Source organism: Pinus tabuliformis, chromosome 7, assembly GCF_031772625.1.
Source record: "Pinus tabuliformis cultivar Carrire ecotype Pingquan chromosome 7, CPIR1, whole genome shotgun sequence".
NCBI classification, from domain to species: domain Eukaryota; kingdom Viridiplantae; phylum Streptophyta; class Pinopsida; order Pinales; family Pinaceae; genus Pinus; species Pinus tabuliformis.
In genome coordinates, this window is record NC_142293.1 from 1,453,895,261 (window position 1) to 1,453,918,421 (window position 23,161).

Genomic DNA, 23,161 nt, shown 5'->3' on the forward strand with positions numbered 1-23,161 from the left:
GACCACACATCTAAAAAGGTACAAGGTTCTATGTTGCAAAATACTGGTATGGAAATATTAATTGATGTACCATTTAATGTGAAATTCAAAATATCATTATCTTCATTGCCTTCAATGCGATTGCATAACATGTTTTTTTCTTTTTTGTTACAGCTGAAAAATCCACATCTCATAATACTTCAAGTTGCCAAGTTCGTTTATTTCATGAGAATAATGTGGATCCAAATATGGGGGGTTCATTGATTCATTTTCCATTTGATTCACCACGTCCACCTCTCTCGTTTGATCATCGAACCCCCTGGTTGTTTCCACCAATGGCACCAAATTCATTCATTGGGCAGCCTACTTCAACCCATAACATTTTGGTTCCACACCCTAGGGTGATGCCCCCTATTGTACAACCAGTCGGATTGTATCGCCGCTTGCACTCTATACAGGAAATAGCGGGTGAATAAAACAATCAAAGTGTCAGCAATCAATGGCAAGATGACAAATATTCGAGCTAATGAGTATTCATGGATATAATATGGGCATAACCCTATAAAGGAATCTCCTAATCCAAGAACATGTTGTGAGCATGATGGGTTGAAAATGTTTTTGGATATGTACAACATTATCTAATTTCAATTTTGTATGGTTATTGTATTGAGCTACTGAAATCTTTTTGTTGAACTCAAAGCATATAAAATCTCAGTGTAAATGTTGGCTGAACTCTAACAAACTCCAGGAAAAGGTTATTTGCCTTTTTGCTACTATAAGATTGATACATCTTTTTTCGATAACAGTATAGTGTATTGTACATAAAGGCAGAATTGGAACTCTTATATATCAGGCTGGCTCATTATTGTAGATGTTATTTTGGCATGTTGCTTCAATACAAAATGAATTTCAATGAAAATTGGTGAAAATTATTGACATGCTCAAAGTCAGTCCTTTGGTGTCTGGAAATGATTGAAAATTGTGGAGTTCGAACAGCAGCTTGCCCTCAAACTTCACAAGAGGTTTCTTTGTGCTAGTCTGGGAGGATTTACCCCAAAAGCTTTGTTCTTGAAGCAGTTTTTGGTTAAACTGATAGTTTGTGACTGATTTTGGGAAAACCTGGTTTGGGTGTTTCAGTGGGATCAGATTAGTATTTATTTGATCAGATTTGAGCAATATTAGCTTTTTCTTCTGCACTCATAATTTTTGTCAGGTTTAGTGAAAATGATGATCCTTGGTTGACGTGGATGCGTATTTTAGCTCTTTAACAGACTTTGAACAGGTTTGGAAGTAGCTTTGTTCTTGACTAGTGCAATCGATTTTATTAGCTGTGAAGCCTCTTTTCCCCAGTGTTACGATTAGTTTCTGTTCAGCAGGAAATTTTCTCGGCTCATGGGAAAATCTATTTTCTGGTAAAATGATTTTCGATCACATGTTCTACTTTATAGCCTGCATATTTGCGTTGCTGGAGCAGTGGTTCAGTGGGAAACCAGTTGGAGTTTTACCTCTACCGGCCCAGGTTTGATTCCAACTTTTTCGGTGTTTGCACTGCCTCTCGTGTAGTTGGAATACCCAGAGCAACACGTCGCAGGGGATTTACCCCAGTCTAGCCAAAAATTGGAGACTCAAGGGTTCCTGTCTAAAAAAATGACCTTTGATCAGCTTTCCAAGGGCGTCACAGGAGATTAACCCCAGTCTGGCCAAAAAAATGGGGAGTAGGGAGTCCCTGTGTAAAACAATTACCTTTGATCAACTCTCTAAACTAGACATTCTTTTGCCAATTTCTGGTGTAACTTGTAAGGACCAAAATGGTGATGATTGCTTTTAGTTAGCTTTTGTAAGCCTTTACTGGTCAGCTTTTACAGGTTTTCTGAAAGCAATAATACCTGCTCGCTTGGTAGATTGATGTTCCACTTCAACCGTAGTTTCTGTTATGTTTACGTTAGATAGTCACTGTTCAGCTTTTGGAGATTATTTTAGTTTATTGGAAGTAACTGATTTTCTTTTATTAGAAGGATTAAGAAAAAAGAATCCTTATTGGGGTTTTGAGATGGACTGCATTTTGGTTTTGTAGCATTTTCTGTTAGGTTTAGATAAGAGGGGCTGGAAGGTTGTACTCTGCATCTAGAAATTTCTGTTGTTTGAGTGTGTCATGGGATCTCTGTTATTTGCTGTTACCTTTCAGAAAAATGCTTCGTTAAAGAATTTGCATCATTATGTTTGGGTTTATCTTTCGGGAATTCGTGCTTTTAATCGTTAATAGCATGTCTTAGCTTTATAAAATATATTCAATTCTAACTGAAAAAAAGTATTGACAATGCAGAAAATGGGGCTTCAGAGGATGAAGACACTGGGAACATTCCTGAATCATTTTACACCAATGGGGGCCTGAAACTGAGAGTGGTTTGGACCATCAGCTCCCTTATTGCAGCCTCTGCAAGGCATTATCTTCTTCAAAATATCATATCTGAGCATCCCACCTTGGAAAATCTTATTCTTACTGATTCAGATCAGCAAGGAGTTCTATGCATGAATAGAAGTCAATTGCAAGAATTTCGTGATAAACCTCTTGCAGCCTTTGCTTCATCTAACAGAACCCAAGTTCCTGCACTAAACATGAAGCTTTGGTATGCCCCATGTCTGGAGCTCCCATGTGGAATGGTGTTGAAGGGTGCGACACTGGTCTCAATTCGCCCTTGTGAGTACCCAATATGCAAGGAAACTGATGGATTTTTGGCTGGAGCTTTCGAAGGACCATTCAAGACTGCAGCTAGCCTGCTTTCAAAGCAGAGGACATATCTTCTGGAAATGAATTCATTCTAGGCCTCTGAAGTTTGAACATAGGCAGTTAGCTCAACTGTTACAGGATTCTCTATGATTTATCCCTAGTTTCTATACATTCAAGAAGTCTGTGAATGGAATATCAGTTGATATCAGAGTAATTTGATCCCGCCTTTGAATTTGGTGCTTCCATAAATTGTCCAAATGGGTAAAAGTTGGTCGACCATTCTGATTATCAATGAACTGGAGTGGGGATGTTGTTACCACTTTCCCTTGCTCGACAATTTGTCCAGATCCACTACAATCTTTTGAAAAGTTCATCAGAGTACTTTTCAGCCCTGCATTTCCTCTTCGTATCACTGATATGCCAGTGTAAGAATTCTTGATGACCATTTGATTTGTTGTGAGGATGACAAGAGTCAGGAAATTGTTATTTGTATAGAGACCACCATTTCTAATTTCTGATAAGTTTTATCACATGAAGGCTATGTACAAGTTGGGTTGAAAAATTCCAACATCTCTCATTGCCATGCAAGGATAAAATTATACAGGACAAGTGAAAGAATATGTCCTCAACAAGCATAGCCATAGTTTACCTTTAATGTTTTGGAGTATTGGAGGACTAGTGTTCACTGAGAATCCCTATTTCAATAAGTACCTTCTCTTCATCTCAAAAAGGACTTGTAAATTTCAATAAAAATCTGTAGTTGTAAAGCATAATAAAAAGCTGTCCACTGATTTCAGGTTGTGGGAGCTAAGTTGCTGCTATTCAGCGGTGCCAAGCAATAAATAAATACAAAATACTAACTACAAATTGATAAAACAAATTTGTAGATATCTCTTGTTCTGCTTGTTATTTTTGTTAGCAGTTTCAATAAAGTTGATCACGTGGAGATCTGTTGCTCTACTTCTCTGTTTCGTATGGGTTTTCTCAACGTTTTACAACAGCACAAACAAATTACAAATATTGATGCGGTACTTAATAGAGTGAGAGCTCTCCTTTGCCATCATGACTCAAACTCAAATCAGATACATCCATATTCATAGCTCCCTTTATGAGCTTATTGTATTTGCACCGAGTATAAATGACTATTCTCAATATAAGGTACTGGTCTTGACATCTTCTCAGACAAGGTCCCAAAAGGGCTTATCTGGGCTCAGATTATGTCCTGGTCTTAACTAAGAAAACTAGCTCTGCTGATTTAAAAGTCCCAAACTTATCTTCCTTTCTCTTGAGGGGAATAACGAAAACCATTATGATGATTGTGAGAGGAGGTCTGCTTCATTTAGCCATGAAGGGCTTTTACGTTCTCCAAGGGTGGGCATCTTGGTCTTAATATCTTCTCAGACAAGGTCCCAAAAGGGGTTATCTGTGCTCAGATTATGTCCTGGTCTTAACTGAGAAAACCAGCTCTGCTCATTTAAGGTCCCAAACTTATCGTCCTTTCTCTTGAGAGGAACAATGAAAATCATTATGATCATTGTGAGAGGAGGTTTGCTCCATTTAGCCATGAAGGTCTTTTAGCTCTCCAAGGGTGGGCAAGTGATCACATTTGGATACAAATCCAAATCTCTGTAATTTATATTTAAGTAATTTTATTATTACAAATACGAAAATGATATATTTTTAATCTCTCTTTCAAGTTATTGAGGTTTAAGGCAAAGGTATCAAATCTAACTTTGTGCTTATGCGCATTCTTAACATGGTTGTGATTATGTTGCTTTGGTAGGTAGACATGATTCGGATATGGTTTACAATGGTTGTTTTGGTAGGTACATATGATCGGGTTCTTGGTCAGTATTGGCTATGAATGAGTGAATATGGGATTGGCTATGAAGTTTCTCCATGCTGTCATCATTCTTAAAGAGAATCAGAATTTTGCTTTCATCATTGATGGTTCTATGTTTGTGTCTGTGAGAGAGTTCTTGAACCTCAATATCCAAGTGGGAAAAAAATTAATATATGAGTAACATTGTGTCCATAATGTTTTCTAAAGAGCACGCTTTCATCATTCTTACACAATGATGATTTATGTTTTCATCATAGATGGTTCTATGTTCGTGTCTGTGAGAATATTTATTATCCAAAAGATAGAGAACCCATCACTTGACACTAATGAAAAGCAAAGCCTATTGCTTGTCACTGTAAATTGGTTCTTGCACGATTGAGTTGATCTTTGGTTGTGTTCTTACCAAGTGTGGTAAGTTACATTCTGAGTGGATCCTAAGTATGATATCATTGAAAACATGAATTCCAGTAAAATATATTTAAGGGTATATATACCATCCAAAAAGATGTAAAACTTACAATACAATGCAATTGAAATATATATATATATATATATCACAGAGTGGGTTTATATATTTGTGTGAGAGGCACAATTTTGTTGTGAAGAAATTTGCACTTTTTGGAGTCACTATATGGCGGGGATACATTAATTAAATATCTGTTAATGCATTACATTATGTCACTATATGTGTAACTCGGTTTATAAAAACCTCAACTTTAAAAACTATGTACTTTTCTTGATCCCCGTTTTAGATATATTATTTCACTTGGTCAAATGTAAAGTGATATTCATTTTAAACTTTGAAGTTTTAAGAGAGCTTCGAACTCATTGTAACGTTTCTTTGTAAAAGACTCTGCTTTACTTACTAGTTTGGATGTGAAAGATGCATGTACATGAGGGTAACGGAATGCTGTAAAGGTTACCTAAATTGCCATTGAGCAGGTAGTGGTGTACAAGTACTTGAGCTCTGAACAGTTTAGGGTTGTTGCTAGTTTTGGGTTGTTACAAGTGGGAACATTGTTTAGTTTTGGCATGCTATTGAAGGGTTCTTGCCATATTGTGTGGATATTGAATGGAGCATTGTTCTAAATGTTTGATAACCTACTCTGTTCCATCAGGATTCTTGTAGTTGTTGTGCATATGTTAATAAGCATGGTATTTTGTTACATCTTTCTTCGTTACACTTTGATGAATATGGATGGTGATGATGTACTTCCCTGTTATGGTTTATGGCATGCTTTTTATGGTCGCACATCACCATTGATTCTGGTGTAAAGTCAATAGTGAGTGTTCTTGATTAGATGATTAGCTATGTCCATTAGCTGAGTTAGACCTGTGGTAACGAGATGGCCAATATTATGGGGCATTACGCTTTAAATTTGTAGTTATTGTTGGTGTCATTCTTGCAAATTCCAAAGCCTTAGTTTTTTGTTCCGGTGCTGGAAACATGGGACACTAGACTCTAGAGCATTTCTTGTGCTTGTAAGAAAGGTGTCCTAGTTGGAAGATTAGTGTGGGTGTGATGAACAAGCGACATGTCAAGAAAATGGGGGATTAAGTTTTTTGAAGCAAAATTTATCATTATGATTTTGACAAAGTTTACGGACTCCATATTTTTAATCTTTTAGGCAATTTTGAAAGATGAGCGTTTCTTCACTTGTGTTCTTTATTTATTAACTTTATTTATTAAGATTATGGAATCTTCAAAGGCATCATGGGCATGTAGGACTTCATTGATATATGCGTACATTGCATCATTATAGGGCAAACCATGTACCTAAGAAAATTAACTTCATACTAGGTTAGAGTTTGTCATTATTATGCATCAATGTTCCTAGGAGGGTTTCATGGTATGGAATTCTTCATCTCACATTAGATTATGCATCAACTATTTTTGGCCTATCATCATATAGATATGGATATATCTAGGGTTTGCATCAGAAATGACTTATACTTCTTAAATGTTGTGAAAAGCAACAAACCAGATGTAAATAACCTTCTTTTGTTACTTTCATTTATTCCCATGGCATCCATCCAGGTGGAAATCAACACTATTAAAGAGGTAGCATCTGAAACTTGAAATTAAAATTAAATTCATACGAAGCTACAATAATATTCGTTGAACCACTAGTAAGTTAAGAATAATTAGTTCACCTCAAATATAATGTACATAATTGGACACATGAATTCAGTTATAACATGATTGGACATCTAAGGTGAATGATATTACAAAACCAAAAAAAAAGTACATTAACGAGTACTTTACTGAAAGAACCACAGTATGAGAATCCCAAGAAAAATGACAACCATGGTGTATACACATAGTCGAGACCTATATTGATGCTGATCAATGTTTGCCAGTGGAATGAACGATGATCCTGAATCATCTCTGGCACCTGCATCTACACTTGAGATTGCTCCAACCATTAGATCAGTAGAGATTTTATGGATCTCCGCAAGGTGCTTTATCGAAAAAGAATTAAATCGAGCACTCCAGATTTTTGCCTCTCTGTAGAGGGGCTTCAAATTGTCTGCACGAACATTGTAGATGCCTTCCATGTGATTACAGATTATCTGAGTTTGTCAGCACTGTTATGTTATTCACCCCATTGTGTTTTGCCTCTTTTAAACCTGCAACAAGTGTAATGTAGTATGCTTCGTTATTGGTTGTCTTTCCCTGCACTTCCCATATTCTATAAATCACATGATTTTTTGCCCCATTGTGAAAGACAAATTTTAAAGATGCTGGACCCGGATTGGGGCAGTATGATACTTCAATGCACAGTGTCCATTTTTCCACCATTCCATGGGCTTTGAAGCACTGCATAGTGACAACAACAAAATAGATTCATGTTAGAATACTTTAACATGACAAAATATCCTGATTGAAATTGATTATTTTTATGCTACCTCAAGTCTGAATGCACATCCTTGAAAAATAACAGAAAATCAAATATCAGTGATAAGACTTTGGGCATATAGAACAAACTTTAACTCGAATGTGTTTAATTTTATATATGGATGGAGAAATCCTATGGGGCAGGAACTTGTCACTTTGTATGTTGGGATGAATGCATGTTAAATGTAGAAATGCCAGTATTCTTCACATAATGTAAAAGCAAGGAAGGTTTCTTAATGACCAAAGCCTGCATATATCAAAATATTTAAGATTCAAAAGATGCAGTTTGCAAACTCTTAATGATGTAAACTTTCAACAGCCAACCAGCCAGAGGCATGACATGAACACAATAATCATGAAGTTACATTTTAGCCCTGAGCTTCACCAGCTCAAAATAAAAGTCAAAATCAACTAATTAAACTAAAGTGACAGATCACAGCTACTGGAAATGGCATATAGAAACAGGTTTCCATAGAACAAGGATCCGACTTGACTATTAATCTCTCTCTACTGGTGAAACCTTACTGTATTTAAAAGTCGCTGGAATATTAAATTCAAACATTTTCATCTGGTTCATAATCACCAAGAAATTTATGAAATGCTATCAGAAAAGCTTGAGTTTGGAACACTTTTTCCATCGCACATCTCAAACAAATGTTTAAATTGCATTATAGACTGACATAAACGTATCACCATGATCTGTGCTCATTTGTCAGCATTAGTTCTAGAAAAAATTGAGACAACGAATGCAAAATAGTTTCCGCCTCTTAAAAACATTTTTGCAAATGATTCTAAACGCAAGTGCATATCCTTTAAAATGAGTTTCTAACTTAAACACAGCTCTTTCACCTCAATCCGCAGTATTTGCCATATTGAACTTCAAAAATGGCAGAGGGTCTGCAAGAAGCCAACCCAGATGGCAATTTAAGTCACAATAAGCAGTTCCAATGCTCAGCACGTCGGCTGCAGCGGATGCCCATAGGGCAGCCTCAGTTTGAGCACGCATCAAACAAACCATGCAAGAGTGAGAGATTGCTCCAATGAGCATTAATATAGATCTGTAAAATTTTCCCTTTACTATCCATTCTGATTCACAGAACTAACGTTTTAATCCACGGAACTAATTAATAAAGACGTCATTGAATTTATAACTAAATCTAGGTTTAGGCTCCGCATATCCTTCATATACATATAAGAAAATCTTTACCAGGAATGTACCAGGAGCCCGGGAACAAACCTGCAAGGGGAAGCAATCGACGGTTGAGCAGATCTCTTGCGTTTCGTCCAGGCGGGTCCAGGCGGGTTGCAGAGGCAGAGTATTTTCGAACGAGAGTCAATAGCGTTTTGGCGCGAGGTCGCTGTTGTCAAAGGCAAGACGGGGCGGCGGGCTCGCGGTTGGTGGGTCCCGCGTTCGTTGCCGGAAACACAAAGGTGGCCGCCGGAGTTACAATCCATGGAGATGGATGTGCCCCCATGACCCACTCGACATACATAGATGGGAAAGCCTCCATAGGGGCATTTAATACCCAATGTATGGCTGGTTAGCTCTTGCCGAGAGTTTCAGCCATTGCGGCAAGTACTGTAAGGGAGAGTTTCGGGAGTTGCATCAAGTACTGTAAGGGTGCATTAATGTATTTATAGAAATGGAAATAAGTGTTGCCTTTTCCACACTCAATTGTTACCACTCTTGTTTCATAGCTTCCAAACAAATCAATTTATAGAAATGGAAATAAGCGTTGCCTTGTCCACACTCAATTGTTACCACTCTTGTTTCATAGCTTCCAAACAAATCAATCTATAGAAATAGAAATAAGCGTTGCCTTGTCCACACTCAATTGTTACCACTCTTGTTTCATAGCTTCCAAACAAATCAATGTATTGGACCAATGAAAATGGATACCTATATAGATACTAATCACTAAAAACACTACATTTCTATGATACAACTTATAATTTTCATTTTTAATTACTCCTTATAAATAAACATCCTAATACCATTAAAAATGTAAATTTCAAAATCATCAAAATTCTTTATTACAACAATAGAACATATACCTTCATTTTCCTTTCCCTAGAGGACAATCCATTTATAATCATCCTTAGAGGACCAACCAAAGTTACCGACGACCCAATAAAACACAACACCATGGCTGACTAGAAACGAAAAACCTTACCTAACTGAATTGGTCCTAACCTACGACCAACCGAATAAGGTAACTCTGTCTGACATTAAGATTGAAAAAAATATATTTATAGTCCCTTTTTTCCATTATTTTTATACCAGATTTCTTTTTTTTAAATGCAACTTATTCGGTTAACAAAAGCGATACTTACTTCGGTTAATTCATATGCAATGTGATTCATTTGCCACAAACGTTGAATACTACGTTGTGCGAGGCATATATTGCCCATAAAACTATGGATTGTAATGGATGGAGTGAATCTCACTCCTTGTAATCCATTTTTGTAACAGTTCGCCTTTCGAGATTGGGTTGTTTCCTCAATTTCCTCTAATGGACTGAAGGTTAAAATCAATTCATGGCCCCCCTGCCTCGTAAGCTTGGTTCACCAAATGAATTTAAAAGATTGAATATTAGAGCAAAACAATCATCAACAGCTTGTTCATTGACATTATATTATGGAAACAATTTATAGATCTCCACCACTCAAATAACAAAATTTCAGCGCTTCTTACATATTTGGATCTCTATTTCAACTGCTTTGACGTGGACAAGACAAATGCCATCTGAGGGGATCTAAAAACGAAAGAGACACTTCAATTTTTGTTTGATATAGAACCAACATATAGAGTTCACCCTAATTTTTGGAGTTCGAAAACGCAGTTGCCCTGTTTATTGTTCACCCGGTTTTTTCTGGAAATCCACTGTCCCAATTTCCTTGTAATTGGCCGATGCTTTATGCTTTCGCGAGTAATTAAACTATACAATCTCCATTACAACGAATCCTGTGAGCTACGTATACCTCTACGGTATGGCGAAAGGTCCTAGGATGGCCAAAGCTGACTGATCTTGCTAGGTGTTTGACCACTATCCGCTGACGCACATTTATGCAAATTCTAACTTTCAATTTAGAAAGAAATTGAAGACCAAGAGAGGTTAACCTAAGCGAGTGACCCACTAAAGCTATGTACATAAAATGAGAAACTAACTTTGCATTTACTTGATAAATCGCTGGAACATGAACTAGATCTGTGACCGGAACCACCAAAAATGCTGAGAACACTGGTTCTTTCTAACGAATGGTGAATATGGCTACTGCCACTCGCGGCCTCCTATTCCTTCTAAGGCCAGGCAACTGCTCACACAATGACTTATATACACTAATAATGGTGACTTATATACAATAACATTTGCAGAAATAATGGTTATTTATAGGTTTTACAAGACCATGTGGGTTCGACAAAAGGTTCAGTCGACCAATATTTTTCAAACTTCAAACTCAGCAACAACTAAAATTAAGATGACCATTCATTGCCTTTCTCACAAAATATTTAAATCAAAAGGTAAGCATGTGCAGAGCGGTATACACCATGTGTTTAATACAAGAAAAAATAAAAATGTGAACATCGTTAGATAAGCACATACCCCGGTTTTTTTTTCTTTTCAATTCTACCCATTCCATACAGCTCTGTCCTGTACGGTTTCCAATATTTTCGCCTCGGCTAACTGTACAGCGATAATAAATATTTATTACACAAAAGGCCAACAAAACAGCTAATTGTTCTAGACAAAACACTCGAGGTGTCTTTACCTGAATTCCAGAGGTCCCTGTTACAACCCGCCATGGCGCCATAGATTTCAGAAATGGAACGGTGAAAATATTTTATATTGAAACGCTGCTGATGCTGATGCCGATTCAAATGATATAATACGAGTGAAATGAAGCGATAGTGTTAGACAGAAGATATAGAGGGTAGGGTGTCACCGGTATTAACAGTCACACATCCAACACTCTGAAAACTTACAGGCGTGCCTTTCACGCCACTGCAGCGTCGCACAGGGGATGTCCTTCAACCCGGCGACGTAATGGATACGGCTTGGTCTCATGACTTCCATTGATATTCTGCCCCACGATATTCTGCCACAGATTTTATTAATATATCAGGGTAGGGCAGATAAACGTCAGTCTTATCAGTCACAAACCTAACACTATTAAAACTTGAAATCTGTCAATACAAGACAGTGTACAGTCACATCAAATACAATAGGGTACTTCACCATCTGTCAATACAATACAGTGTACAGTCACATCAAATCATGTCATAAAACTGAGTACAGTGCTGGCATTAAATATTTTAGAGCCGCCACAGATTCCGGACTTAATGGGGATGATATACAGCATTATACAATATGGTGTTGATATACAGTGCATTAAATTGAAATTGATTTAGTACATTAAATTTAAATTGTTTTCCATACTGTATACCACCTACCCAACATTAACGGTTAAGACACGGCCCTGGGCTATGGACTTTTTGTGTAAAATTGTTGGGTTAGTATGATGTGAGTTTCCTCAGATGCGTGCCAGGTCAGATGGACCTGCTGACATCGATTTCTTGTATGGAGGTTGTCCTTGCGTCGGTCCAATTCAAGTTATTCCGAATTTTTCTGGGGCATTTGTATTTCGTATGTGTCAGTTTTTTTTGGTCCTCTCCCGCAAAACCCTCCATAATGTGAAATGCACCTTTGAGTGCAGGGCTTTAGTGTCCAGGTTCTTGATATAGATCTACACGAGTCTCGAGAGTAATGGCAATCAATGCTTGTGTAGTTTTAGTTTTATTAATGTATTGGGTAATATATATTATTTGTTGGATTTTGTATTATAAAATATATTGTGTAATTGTATTAATGGAGTTATAGTTTCACAAATATTGATAGGATCAACTAATATTAATATATTTATAGCTCTGTTAATGTATTGGGGCATTATATATCATCTCTTAGATTTTGTACTAAGTCAAATCCAACCAATAATATATATTGCCCTAGTACATTAATGAAGCTATAACTTCATAAATATTAATAGCTATTGTCATTTTCTGGTTCAATGTAATTTTTACTAACAATTAGATTATGTTTTATTTGCTTGATATTTAGTTAAATGGTGTTAGAATGATTGGCATGTATTACTTTGGAAATCAATATATAGATCTCATTAAGAATTTGTACAAATGAGAGGTGTTGCATGTCTTTTTTTTAGATTTTGAAAATGGGTGTCAGTGTATAGAGGTATACCATGGGAGCCTTTTTGTTCATGTCTAAATTGTTTAATGTAAAAAAGTTTACATATTTCATCTTTTCTTTTTCATATATATATGGATGATTCATCTTTTCTTTTTCATATATATATGGATGATTCATCTTTTCTTTTTCATATATATATATATATATATGAATGATAATAAAATTTATAATTAGTAAAAAAAAAAATTAATATTTTTAGTTGTTTTTTATTTATTCGTGTGACTTTACATTCTGATTTGATGTTTGGAATTACGCTCACATTAAACACCTTTTAAAAAAAGAAGATGATCTTACTTAAGGTTGGGATATTAGTTTTACCTAAATATTATTTAAGTTATTACTATCTCAATTTTTTGTTGCATTTATTACCGGTACAAATTTGTTTGTTTTTTTTCACATAATAGTTATTTTACATATAAGTATATATACTTATATTGTCAAAATCTATTATATCAATTGATAAAATCGATTTTGGGTGAGGAAAATATAACCCCAATTAATATATATATATATATATATATATATAAATTAATAATAATTAATAATTAATTATTTTTGCGCATGCCACGTGGATAGGGATGACACCTATAATTTCACGTTCTAATTTAATATTCATGTTCAATTCTATTATGGATGAGAGTTTACATCATCCAACTCTACTTTAGACGACAGCCACAGCCATGATATTTTTGAATGTGAATTCGTTTCAATGTATTTTCTTTGGAGTAGGAAGATTCCAAACCTCCAAATGTTTGATATAATTCCATGAGTTACATAATCAAGTTATGTATAAAATGAATCAAATAGATCTCGTTGACAACGACTTTTCACGTAGCTCTAGCCACATCGTTAAGTTAATTGGGCAAAAGCATGATTCCCATACCACATGTGAACGTAACCACATGTTGATAATATCTTTTAGTGGTCACATTTGATATTTTCAACATGTGGTAAGTACATTGGATATTTTTATACATTTTATAAATATATTAAATAAATAATTGTTGTTCATATATTAATTAGTGTTTTGCAATTTTGAATTTTTCATAATCTAATATTTTAGATGCAATCTAGTTATAAATAATTTTTATAAACATTTTAAATTTAAAACTAAAACTAAAATAGATTAATCATTTTAATTATCACTATAAGAAGTTCAAATAGCTAAACATAAGTTTAGAATACTAATAATGATGATGCAATAACCAATTGGTTATTGATTTAATGGAGAGTATAATGTTCTTATCCTCACACTGAGAGCACGAAAAAACAAAGGAATTCTCTGTTAATCCATTAATTAATTTGTGTTTACTGTTCAAAATTGTAAGCTCAATTTAAATTCATACTCCCTGGAAATACACACTTAGTACTCGATAGCTGGAGTTCAGTGCACTTGAATTTCCACATTGAAAGGGCTTGGGTTGAATTACACTTGAATTTTTCTGTTTACTAGTGATAACTACATATTCAGTTTATATTCATACTTCATGCACTTGAATTTCCACATTGAAAGGGCTTGGGTTGAATTACACTTGAATTTTTCTGTTTACTAGTGATAACTACATATTCAGTTTATATTCATACTTCGTGAAAACACACTCTGAGTAATTCTACAGTTGGTGATTATTACACTTGAATTACAATTGGAGATTATTACAATTGAATTTCAATTTTGACAGGGATTGGGTTGAATTACAATTAAACTATAGAGCTTAATGGGATGCTTCCAAGAGTGTTACCATTTGCATGTTGTGACAGGTACATGCCGCTATGTAAGGATTTTATGTGTTTTGCACCTTTAGCAAAATGATGCAAATGGAAAAAACATGAAGCCTACCTTTTCTGAACTAAAAGCATAATACCTAGTCCTTAGTTGATCTATAAGAAGGCTAAAAGTAAACATAAGTTCAAGAACGAACCAACAGAATGTTGGGTTGTGTTATATTCTTTCCACGACTAACCCACGTAGTGAACCGGGGGGTTAGAGGGGGGACGAAGCCCCCCCCTTCGTTGCGCCGATTGTGCAGTAGGGGGGTCACAGGGGGGTTTGAGGGGGGCAGGTAGCCCCCCTCTACGAGATCTGGGGTAGCGCCCTGGGAAAAAAAATTTGTACCATATATTAGGTTGGGCGAACCTACCGATGGTTTTTGGTCCACGGGTTTGGACGCAATGGTTTTGGTCCATGGTATTGGATGCTTCAACATGTATAAATATGTATTGTAACATTGAAAAAAACATAATGGAAAATCAAGCTCGTAGTCCCGGTTTTGGGATGCAGGGGAAATCTCTGTGTATATGTGTTTTATGTGTTATGTTCTCACATTGCTTATTTTATATGTTTTAAAATTCATATGCAGGTAATTTCTGTATGGGGTTAAAACCTACATTTGGTATCGGAGTTGTTTTGGCTTCAAGGGGACGCCTTTGTTGCTGAGGAGTTTCGCTCGGGCCTGTGGTAGACCTTGTTCAGTGGGAGATCTGTGAGATCAATTCTGGTGGTGAAAGAAGATGGCGAGCAGTGGAAAGATAGAGATCGAGAAATTTAATGGTCAGAGTTTTTAGTTGTGGAAACTCAAGATGGAGGATCTATTGGTGGATAAATATCAATGGATCGTGGTAGATCCAAGTACTAAACCAACGAGAGTGTCTGATGAAGAATGGAAGAAGCTGGATCGGAAGGCAAAAAGCACAATACGATTGTGTGTCTCAGATTCAGTATTGCTGAATGTATCAGGGGAAGCTACAGCGAAGGCTTTGTGGGACAAGTTAGGGACTTTGTACCAATCTAAGTCTCTGGTGAATAAACTGTTCTTGTCGAAAAAGTTGTATAACCTGAGGATGAAAGATGGAGACTCAGTGACAGAGCATCTGAACGCATTTAATACTGTGGTAAGTCAGTTAGCATCTATTGATATTAAAATTTTAGATGAAGATAAGTGCATCAGTTTGTTGTGTTCTCTACCAAATTCATGGGATAGTTTGGTTATTGCAATAGGTAGCAATGCAACTGCCTTGCATTTTGATTAAATAGTCTCATCCTTGCTGACGGAGGAGATGAGACGGAAAAATATGGAGAGCCAGAATGGTGATGCCTTGTCTGTACGAGGACGGTCCTAGAACAGAAATAAAAATAAGTCATCGAGTGGGAGATCTAAATCTAGAGGGAGATATAAATCTCCAGGAAAACCTGTAAAAGTGGTGTGCTGGAAATGCGAAAAGGAAGGGCACTACAAAAGGGATTGTAAAACTAAAGCTCCTGATAAAGGAAAGGGATCTGATGATGCTCCTTCTGTAGAGGCGAAAACTACCTCAGATGAAGGTGGGGATGTGTACTTGGCCTCTTCAAGTACACATGTAGATCATGAGGCATGGTTGATTGACTCAGGTGCATCCTTTCACTTCACTCCCAATAGAGAGTGGTTTTGCGAGTATGAGAAATACGATGGTGGTGATGTCTTCTTGGGGGATGACAGGAAGGCTAGAATCGTTGGTCGCAGAAAAGTAAAGTTGAAGTTGCAAGGTAGAAGAGTTAGAACACTTCCAGGTGTTTTGCATATTCCTGCATTAGCCAGAAATCTGATTTATGTAAGCAAGCTGGATGATGCAGGTGTAAAAACAGTGTTCGAGAAAGATACCTACAAGATGGTTCGGGGGGCACTGGTATTGATGCGGGGAGTTCGGACTGGAAGTCTGTACAACCTGCAAGGTAGCACTGTTGTTGATGGGTGCAACATTTCTGTGGTTCTTGAAAGTGGAGCAGAAAATCTAGTGGTCTCTAGAGAGAAGACCATGCTGTGGCATCAAAGGCTTGGACATATTGGAGAGAAGGGCCTTCGAATACTTCATGGTAAAGGTATGGTAGAAGGTATGAGTAATAGCTCTCTGGATTTTGATTTTTGTGAAAATTGTGTATATGGGAAGCAGAATTGGGTGAGTTTCCCCTCTGGTGGTAAGAGGGAGAAACAAATATTAGAGCTTGTGCATAGTGATGTGTTTGGACCTATGAAGGTTCCATCACTGGCTAAGTCTGTGTACTATGTATCATTTATAGATGACTTCTCAAGGAATACATGGATATATTTCCTTAAGAAGAAATCTAAAGTCTTTGATAGGTTTAAAGAATTTAAGGCTGTGGTGGAAAACCAAACAGAGAAGAAGATAAAGGTGTTGATGTCAGATAACGGTGGAGAGTTTTGCAGCAAGGAATTTGAAGAATTTTGTAAGAAGTGTGGTATAGCACAGCAGAAGACTACTCCATATGCTCCTTAGAAAAATGGAGTCGCAGAAAGAATGAACAAGATGTTGATGGAAAGGGCAAGAAACATGCTCAGTGATGCCAGGTTAGGACAGGAATTCTGGGCAGAGGCGGTGGAGACAGCATGTTACCTGGTCAACAGATCACCTTCATCAGCGTTGGAGGATAAGACTCCACAAGAGGTATGGACTGGTAAGAGACCCTCTCTTTCACATCTGAGGGTATTCGGATGTGATGCTTATGTACATGTACCAAAGGGGAAATGAACCAAGTTAGATAGTAAATCTAAAAAGTGCATCTTTATTGGGTATAAGGATGGTTTAAAGGGTTATAAGCTTTGGAACCCAGTAACAAGGAAGGTTGTGTACAACGAAGATGTGGTGTTCAGAGAGGTGAAAGATGTTATTAAACATGAAGTCCAACCAAAGGAATCTGAGAAGATAGAGTTTGAGCTAAAGGAGGAAGAATCAGACTCTACAGTAGAGGAGGAATCAAAAGATGAAGAGCCACAAACTCCGGGTGTAAGAAGATCAGCTCGAGAAAGAAAGCAGCCAGAAAGGTATAGTCCATCTGCTTTCTGTTTAGATTTTGCTTTATCTATTACTGATGATGATCCCAGAACTGTGAAGGTAGCAGTAGATTCAGAGGATGGAAAACTCTGGAAAGAGGCCATGGTTGATGAAATGACATCTTTGCACAAAAATGAGGCTTGGGATCTGATGGAGTTGTCGACTGGAAGGAAACACATTGGCAACAAATGGGTATTCAAGAAGAAGACAAATGCAGAAGGAAAGGTGGAAAAATACAAAGCTCGCTTGGTAGCAAAAGGTTATTCCCAGGTGCCGGGAATTGATTTTGGTGATATTTTTTCTCTTGTTGCCAAGGTAGCTTCTATTAGGTTACTTTTATCTGTTTCTGTTGCTTTTGATTTTGAGGTAGAACAGATGGATGTGAAGACATCATTTCTTCACGGGGATCTGGAAGAGGAGATCTACATGAAGCAACCTAAAGGCTTTGTGGTGAAGGGTAAAAAAGAACTGGTATGCAAGTTAAAGAAGTCTCTGTATGGGTTAAAACAGTCACCAAGGATGTGGTATCAGAAATTTGATACATTTATACGGGGACATGGCTTCACCAGAAGCAAAGCAGATCACTGTGTGTATTTTGAATTAATTGGTGACCGTGTTATTTATCTGGTATTATATGTGGATGATATGTTGCTACTTGGAAATGACAAAGAAATTATCCAGGATTTGAAGACCCAATTGTCCTCCAAATTCGACATGAAAGATCTTGGTGCTGCAAAATATATTTTGGGCATGGAAATTAAAAGAGATCGGACAAAGAGGAAGCTCTGGTTAAACCAAAGGAGGTATGTTGAGACAATATTACAAAGGTTTAATATGCAAGATAGTAAACCGGTGAAGGTTCTTATTCCTATAGGTGTAAAGTTATCTGCTGAACAGTGTCCCAAGCCACAAGAAGAGGAAGATGATATGTCTCGTGTTCCATATTCAAGTGCAGTTGGTATCCTGATGTATGAAATGGTCTGTACTAGACTAGACATTGCACATGCAGTGGGAGTATTGAGTAGGTTTATATCAAAACCAAGGAAGGAGCATTGGATAGCAGTGAAGCGGGTTTTCAGGTATTTGCGTGGCACTAGTGATTATGGTTTGTGCTACCAAGGAAGACTAGGATTGGACAGAGTTTTGGATATCCGTGGCTTTGTTGATGCAGACTGGGCTGGAGATTTGGATCAAAGAAGATCTACAAGTGGGTATGTGTTTAACCTATTTGGAGGTGCAGTGAGTTGGATGAGTAAGAAATAATTGTAGTGACACTATCAACTACAGAGACAAAATACATGGCAGCCACTCATGCAAGCAAGGAAGCAGTTTGGTTGAGAGATTATGTTCAAGTATGGGGTTAGTACAGGGAGCTATAAGGATAGACTGTGACAGCAAAAGTGCAATTTTCTTGGCAAAGAACCCTGCTTATCATTCAAAGACAAAGCACATTGATGTTCAGTATCACTTTGTGAGGGATATGATAGAGGACAAAAGGTGTTGCTAGTAAAGGTGGACACTTTGAAGAATATTGCAGATGCATTGACAAAATCTATGAGCTCTGAGAAGTTCTCCTGATGTAGAGAAACAATGGGCATTTCAGGGCTAGAAAAATGACTAAGCTCTCATGTGCCCCCCTGTGGAAAGAAAACAACAAGTGCGATAATGTTGGGTTGTGTTATATTCTTTCCATGACTAACCGACGTAGTGAATCGGGGGGTTAGAGGGGACGCGAAGCCCCCCCTTCATTGCACCGATTGCGCAGTGGGGGGGTCACAAGGGGGGCGGCAGCCCCCCATGTCTGGGGGGTTTCTACAGGGTTCGGGGCAATGCCCCGGGAAATTTTTTTTGGACCCTATATTAGGTTGGGCGAACCTACCTATGGTTTTTGGTCCATGGTTTTGGACGCAATGGTTTTCGGTCCATGGTATTGGATGCTTCGAAATGTATAAATATGTATTGTAACATTGAAAGGAACATAATGAAAAATCAAGCTGGTAGTCCCAGTTTTGGGATCCAGGGGAAATCTCTGTGTATATGTGTTTTATATGTTATGCTCTCGCATTGCTTATTTTATATGTTTTAGAATTCGTATGCAAGTAATTTCTGTACGGGGTAAAACCTACACAGAAACATAAGTGCACAAGCCCACCCTGTAACATAAATGATAAATAAATATTTTCTAAGCTCTAATTTTCAAGATGGCCACTTTCTTGAAACTCAAATAACTCCCTCGTGTCTCCATCCATTGACTCTGAATCAGACTTGGCTTCAATCCCACATTCTCCTCAGAAATAGGGCAAAATTTGCGGCTGGATCAACTGTGTCACAATGTTGCAAGCCTTGAGCCACATCTAGTCCTTGATGGTCCCTTGTAGCCTGCCAAACAAGAATTACTGTAATAGCTTCTAATAACATACATACAAAATATGCCCTCAACCTACACAAGTCAAGATTGTTCTTTAAACGAATACCTATTAAAGACCCATGGCTTCTTACCATGTGTATCCCTAGCTTCGGGACCTTCAAGAGAAGGATCATTACCTTACCCAAAAAGCCTTCAACAACATGCCTAATCCCCGAGACCGGTCTTAGCTCCGATTACATCAGGACCTTGTTTGAGGATGGGTAAGCCATAATGACCCAACTCAGCTTATGAAAGGCCACACTCTAAGTAGCCAACTCCCTGCCTTAATTTTTTTTTCTTGAGCTAGGCTGAACCTAGACTAGGAGCAAACCTTTTTTTGTTTGTCAATGTGAAAACATCGAAATGACTATGTAATAACCCAAAATATCACAATCTTTAATTCGTCCTTTTTTAATTTTTCCAAACTTAAGTTCATTTTTTTTCTATGTTACAACCATCATCAAAGTGGATATTCCTTCACCCAAAAGCATAAGAGGGCAAATAAATCATATTTAAATTAAATTCACGTGTTTACATGGCCCTAAGTAATGAAATAAAAGTTGTAAAAAGAAAACCCCAATGGTGGAAGAAAAAACAATGTGACTTTTGCTTCACATGCACATGGTCGGGTCATACTACTTTATGTTAATTATATAGGACCCATATCTCTGAGGATGTGGCCAAAATTTAAAGCATATATTGCATGAAGGGTCATGATTTTACACTTACAGATAAGTCATGTTTTTCCATTCTACCATTATTATTTCATTCTCCAAAGGAATGTCATCTCAACCGTCGATCATGGGGTATGTGTTAAGTACAAGGAACTCTTATTATGAGTAGATCTTCTTATTGTTTATGAAATTAATTTAATAATCCACCTCCCATTTTGTGGGGTGTGGTACTAGGGAAATAAATTTTACACCATCCAAAAATGTAGGTTACTCAAGAATGTTATCCCTTGTTCATTAATGTGCTCCTATATGTTTCATATCCACTAGAAAGGAGGTATCCATAAAGAATAGGATTCCATGTATCCGGGACACCAGGTAGACACTAATGATTGCAATCTTTCCTGTGGAGTGAATCTAGTCCATGCCCATTCCCCAAATAGTACAACAAGGAATGACCATCTTTCCTTAATTCGGTCAAATATATATGTTATGTTTAATAACTGCATATTCCTCTTGCCATTGAGTTGTCTGATTGCTTCAGACATGATCTGGTTACTTACTAGCTCCCATTAAAACCAATTAGAATTAAATTCTATCCAAGTTTCCTTATGAAATTTCCCTCTATTTTTCCAAGACCCTCCTCTGCATTTTAAGATGTTGAAAGACACATATATCAGATTAAGCTTTTAAATACAAGTATACCCTTAAAAATATTCAAATCCTACCATTTAAGAGGAAAGCATAGTCTAATATTGGAGTCTTGAGCTTGTGACCAATTCAAAATCAAAATGACATAGAAGAACAGTTCTATTTTCTTTTTTCACATAAAGTACATAGATATTTCTTCCTATGAATTGAAAGCATTTGCCATGGACCAGTGACACCATAATTATTTGAAGTGAACAGGAGCATAGCTGCGCAAAAATAGATTTTCAAATTTGACATGCTGGAGAACCCATTTAGCCCATGTCTTCATTGCTCTCCGAAGTGCGTTTTCGACATCCATATTCAAGTCCACATTATTTCCCTCCTGGAAATAACAACATCTGCAAAAAACTTCCTTCAAAAAATTCCATTCGCTTAAACTAGCATAGTTTTTTTATCCTAAAAAATGAAATATCAAACGCCATAACTAGCATAGTTTTTTTATCCTAAAAAATGAAATATCAAAAGCCATACATACTCTCTAATAATATTTTCATAGTGCCACCAATGTCCTGTGTTGAAGATGAGCACATCCCAATTAGACCAGAGATGTGAAGTATCACCTAGGGTGTCCACTTTCAGCGTGGTTCATAAGTCATGAGGAACACCTCTAGATGGGAAACCTTGGAAAACCAAAAATGGCGCCCTATAATACTGTATTGTACAATTTTAATCTACAAATCTAAAGGACCTGAATCCCTTGTGTTTTGTGATGGGATTTTCATTGACTTCATAAATCTTATTCTTGTTCAGAATTGTTTTTGCAAGCATGAAAATAAGAGATTCCCATTGGTTCCTCCCAATGGAATCACCCACAAACACCCCATGTTTGTTATGGATCCTCTCCAAGAAGTCACTTGTATTGAAACTGAAGTTCAATTCAAACATGACATTAAATCTATTTGATGAATATTGAGAAGAATATAAGTTCAAAAAAATACAGGGACAAACAAAGCATTGATTTCAAACTTATAACCACTCTGCATTTATCAACATTGTATACTGGTGTTAACCCTTTCTACTCATTGAGCATTTTATGAACAATTATCAAACCAATGGCAGTTGGTGAATTGGGTGAAAATTTGATGAACGTGCATGAACTCCGAATGACAATGGAATCTAAAAATACATCGTATTATTTTCAAAGTTCTATTGCTCTCAATGGGGTTGGAGTTTGACGATCAAGACAATAGGATGTGATGCCCTCCACGAAGGTTCAATTCCCTTGAAGAAAGGAATAATCGTTGAGATCAGGTGCAAGTTCTGGGTGATTTCAATGGAATAGTGCACCCTGTTCTAAAAGATTAGCTACATATAAGCTAAACAAAAGATCCTTTTGTTCATTGGTTTGTTGCACCTCGAAAACGAAAAGAATCATTTGTCCATAACTTCTAAAATCACACATATCCCAAAAAAATGATATTTTTACTTTGAGATGGCAAAACTCAGAGCTCCAACAGACAAATCATGGCCTACTAAACGTCTTGAAATCCCAAGCGAAGCTTAGTCAATCCTAAAATCCTTGGATTATCACAATATCCATAGTTTTCGTTCAGTGGGAAGCAAACAACCACGTTATCACAGTAGCAGACAAAGGTCAGGGTTCAAATAAAACACCCATGATAGTTCAATGGCTTAGTAGGTCACAAGAGTAACTTACTAATAAAAGTGCTACAGTAAGATTATTTAGTCCAGAATTCCATTGAATTGGGAATTTTCATAGAATTCAAACACCACAAGGCAAGATTGTTATAATCGATGTTGGCCTAATAGGGTTTTATAGCCACTATAGGTCTCTTAGGTGGGTGAAAGCAATCCACTGTTGTGGGTTCAATATT

General features: G+C 36.9%; 1 long non-coding RNA gene across 6 annotated transcripts in view; it reads right to left on the reverse strand.

Annotated features, from left to right (window-relative positions):
• Window positions 1-11,559, reverse strand: part of LOC149253197 (uncharacterized) — a 48,252-nt gene extending 36,693 nt beyond the window's left edge. For 3 of the 6 annotated variants that reach the window (XR_016267071.1, XR_016267070.1, XR_016267069.1), the window contains exons 1-2: window positions 11,221-11,555; window positions 11,055-11,135 (exon numbers count right to left, since the gene is read on the reverse strand). This is a non-coding gene — a long non-coding RNA (uncharacterized LOC149253197). Of the gene's footprint in view, window positions 1-6,732; window positions 7,372-11,054; window positions 11,136-11,220 lie in introns of those variants that run through there. The other 3 variants (XR_016267067.1, XR_016267068.1, XR_016267066.1) reach the window with 3 other exon arrangements.
• Window positions 11,560-23,161: the final 11,602 nt, after the last annotated feature.